Source organism: Bison bison, unplaced genomic scaffold, assembly GCF_000754665.1.
Source record: "Bison bison bison isolate TAMUID 2011002044 unplaced genomic scaffold, Bison_UMD1.0 scf7180017864274, whole genome shotgun sequence".
Taxonomy (NCBI): Eukaryota; Metazoa; Chordata; class Mammalia; order Artiodactyla; family Bovidae; genus Bison; species Bison bison.
Genome location: NW_011494846.1, coordinates 5,729,761 through 5,734,207, shown reverse-complemented (window position 1 = coordinate 5,734,207; position 4,447 = coordinate 5,729,761). Strand labels below are relative to the sequence as shown.

At 41.8% G+C, this 4,447-nt stretch overlaps 1 long non-coding RNA gene across 1 annotated transcript; it reads right to left on the bottom strand.

Annotated features, from left to right (window-relative positions):
• Positions 1-446: 446 nt before the first annotated feature.
• Positions 447-4,257, bottom strand: LOC104995081. Its single transcript, XR_826033.1, has 2 exons — positions 4,014-4,257; positions 447-3,446 (listed from the first exon to the last, which is right to left on the bottom strand). It is a non-coding gene; the product is annotated as an uncharacterized LOC104995081 (long non-coding RNA).
• Positions 4,258-4,447: the final 190 nt, after the last annotated feature.

Sequence of the window (4,447 nt, the reverse complement as noted above, 5' to 3'; positions counted from 1 at the left end):
GGAGGGGTTGGTCCTTGGCCCAGTAGAGACCCAAGGGCTATCTGGGCTGATTAACATATATATAATTAAAGTACATCAGCTAGAAAGACAGGGCCAGTTTTATTTGGTTCTGCACTACTGTGAAATAATTTTTGTCAACATTACTGTGCGTGTGTGTGTGTGTGAGAGAGAGAGAGAGAGAGATCTAGTTTCCCTGAGTATCATTCTGTTGCCTTTTTGGAATTCTTGCTCCCTCTCCTAGCAGATACCAAAGAGTAGACAAGATTTCTCTAGCATTCAAACTAGATTTCCTTTTCATTCATATCACCATTTTCAAGCCACATTTTTCATCACCTGGTAAGGAACACTGTAAATAATTGAGGTGATCCATCAAGAGACCCATTCTTGATAATGAAAAATTGCATAACTCAGTAGAAGTCAATTAAAAACCACAAACTTCAGAACCCTTTGCTCAGTGAAGATTTATTATTATAGAAGGCATTTAATACAATAGATTATGGGGTGAAAATTTTTAAAAGTTCTAAAAATTCAGTTAAAGCTTGACAATAGACTTAAGATTTATACAATGTCAAAGTATATTAGTTCTTTGAAATGAAAGTTTTTTCTCCTTCAACATGAAATGTCTTGAGATGTTCAGGATTTTAAAACCACAATGAGAAACAACATCTCACCATGAGATTTTTTTTTTGCCTTTGCAGGTATAAACGATTCTTTGGTTGTGCCTATACATTAAAGGCAGACAAACTAAACGAGAGAAGTCAGAATATTTTTCTGTGAAACCAATTATCTGAATCATTAAACTACATAGATAAATGACAAATGTTTTTGTTATTTGGTTACTTGGTTAGGACACAGCCAACATTTAATAGAATGTATTATCTTATACAACTGCATATTAATTTAGTGAACAGTGACTTTGCTTCTTTAGAGACATTCAGTGCTGTGTGAGTGGCTGAGGGGAAAATGTCAAGTCTCTCCAATGTAACATCCATAATACTTTTTTCCCTTTTAGTGGTTCTTCATGCCCCAAATATGAAATTAATTAAGGAGCAAGACTTATCTTCAAAAATCAAGAATATTCATTTTGAGATGTACAATCTCCCAGCATAAGTTTAAGCTCTGCTTAAAAACTTAGGTAGGATATGGTAGTTAGGCCTGACAAATGCCTAACTCCAACCAAGAGAGCACATGTGACTTGCTTCCTACTGAAATTAAGCTGCCAAATAAAAAGGAGGGATTGTCCCCTTTCTTAATAACAAAGAATGCAATGGTTAGAATTCTTCAGACTTGGAATTCCAGCAGTGTTCTTGTGTTTTCCTCGATGTGTGACAAGAATGAATAATATAAAAAATAAAAATAAACCTCATCTAAACAAGTGGTCCTTTGACTTTGTAAGTCTCAACATCAAATACATCAAATTCTAAAAATATCTAAGACCAGTGAAATGTCAAAGCTGAGGGGTAACATGATGGAGATAGGGGACAGATTTTTAAAAATCTTTACATTTTTTGGAATCTATCAGCATTAACTTTGTTCATTTCTGTTGAGATATTGCCATTTCAACCGACTACTAGAGGCCATATTTCATATTCATATAAATATTTGACTTTGACCTCATAAAAAGTCCCTTGGGTTTGTAATACTTTTATTCTTGTATAAGCTGAAACAAATCCTTTCCTTTTAAAAATCAAACAGACCACGTTACACACACAGTTGACTAACTATTTACAAAGCACCCAATTAAATCCTACTTAATTCTCTCTCACTCTAAAAATTCCATCTAACTGGTGTGTAGAGCACTGATCACATTAAATGTATAATGTTCACAAGCCCTGACAGTCCTATCTAACCCAGAATATACTACCTTCCTTCAAGAGAAAAGAAAGTCTTAAAAATAAGTGTTAAGGTTTTGAAGAAATGAGACCAGAAATCACGGTACAAGACAGATAAATCTACTTTAATATTCACATGTAAAAGTTACACATCACAAGAGATTGGACAGTAGTTTAGCAGTTAACTAACATAGCTATAGTGAAAATCATTTTTATAAAAAAATAATCTAGATGCGGTCATCAGAATTTTTGGTCTACTTAAGTTAATGTTTGAAGATCGACTTTTATCCCTGCTTGAAGGATTTGCCATTATGCCTTAAAATTTTTTTTTTTCTCCCACTGTTGCCTATTAATATTCTTTGGAGGAAGGAAAGCAGAAAGTGTTCATTGCCAAGAGTTTGTCCTTTGGTAGCAAGCAGAGAACATTTTTCATTTCTATGATTTAAATAATCTGTACAGACATGAAACTCAGTGACATTAAGCTTTAGTGTAAAATGAAGAATGATAAGCATTTTTCCACTTTGATAAAACAGTAGATTTCATAAACTCATCAGGATCCAAGCATTTCCCCATCCCGTAAGCAAAATCATTCCGAATCCATCTTGACCTCCGTTAAAAAAGGAAAAACAAACACTTACTCTTTATATATTACACTATCAAACCCTGTACTTAAAAACTGATAAAGCGCATTTTCCACATGTAGGCTTCAAATACAAAGATTTCGATCTAGGTTAAAGAAAACACATTTGAATGGACTCAGAACAAGTTTATTTTGTGATTAAACATCTCATGCAGTCATGCAGGATCACTAGCTATAACTGTTACTTCCGAGTCTACAGGACACCAGGCAAAACAAAAACAAATTAAGAGCCAGACCAAACAGAAAAGACATTCAAGATTATCAAGAGCTCTTCAACTGAGCTGAAAAATAATTTTCCAAAAGAAATATTCCCACAGATTAAAAAAAAACACACACATAATATTTACAAAAAATATTTAATTAAAAATATCTTATAATTACAGTAGTCTATTAAAGCATATACTTTCTCACACTTATAGAGCATCTCTATATATACATGGTATGAAATGTCACTCAGTTATCTATACAATATGTAACATTCTTGCAGGGAACACAAAGTTCCCTGCCCCCGTATAAACATCTATTTTAAACAATAGATGTCAAAAAAAAAAAAAATATCTACAATGCTCTGGTATATTAGTAAAGCTTCAAAACAAAAATTGAGCTCCTTGGTCACAAAGTCGGTTTCTAACAGTCGGATTTACTCTTGATTCTTCTATTTATCAGTCCTGTCACACTTAAGCTTAAAAGTTTAACTGCACCTCCAAAAAACACAAAAATGTACAATTCACAGCGGTTATAAATGGGACAAAAGAGAATACGTATGTAGAATGTTTATGAACGTGCAAAAAAATTTTAACAAAGATGAAAAGTTTTATTTTTCTTCCCTCTCTCTTGGAATGACGAATGAAACGTTTCTAAGATTTTCTGATCTTTTTGTTATTTTTCCTTCCTCCGGTTGGCTTTTTCTCTAACTTCTGCTCTCTCCCCCTCCCTCTCTAGGGCTCCTGGCTCGGGCTCAGGCGGCCGCACACCTGTGGAAGAGCAATGAATAGAGGGGGTGTGTGAACCTTCCCGCTGCAGACTAACTGGCGCCACCGACCAAACTCAAGACATGCTTGATCAACAACCCAAAACAAACCACCGGGTCAGACTACACCCGCAGTCCGCCGCCCGGCCCGGCGCCGTGCAAGCAGTCGCGAGCCCCCGGGAAGCCCGCGCAGGGCACCCACTCCGGGGACCCTGCCTGCGTCCTCTTTCGTGGGTGTCAGACTGAACGGGGCGGGGGGGGGGGGGAGTGCGGCGCATTGGGCCCCACGCCCACGAGGGTACCCTCACTTCGGCAAGGAGACCGGCCGATCACTGGGGGCGGCGGGGACACGAGCTGATCCGTCCCCCAGTTCTCGAAGCTAAGTACGGGTTCACTTACTAACTGGGTGGCAGAGAGAGAGAGGTGAATCTTCCTTGGGAATCTGCCCTCAGAAATGCTGGGGCGGGGGGTGGGGGGACGGCAAAGAACACCACTGTGCCTGACACCGGAAGGCCCTGGGGACGGGGTGTCTCTGGTGACCGGCCACCCGAGAAGGGAAACGCGCGCTCACCTGGGACGCGCGGCTCAGCGGCAGAGAATGCTGTCGCCCTGCTTGTTCACCGCGCCGGCCTGGAACAGCAACCGACACCGAGGGAAAGGTTAGCGGGCGCCCCCACCGCGCTCCTCCCGGTCTTCCTCATCGGTTCCCGGAACCCAGGCTGGCCCGCCGACGCATGCCCCGACCCCAGCCTGCAGCCCCAGGGGGAGACTCCCCTTCCCCGGGGGGGACATGGACTTGACAGCCCAGGAGGCGCCCAGCCCTGGTCCCCGCCCCGCGCGCCCACCCGGCCGGCCCCCAAGCTCGCTGCACCCTGCCCGCCGCCTGCGGCGGCGCGGCCCCCGGAAAGAGCGGCAGGCGAACTGTCACTCTCCGCCGCCCCTGCCCCGGGAAAGGCCGCCGCGTGCCTCCACCCGGCCGTCGCCTTCCCCGCGGACCCCCGCCGC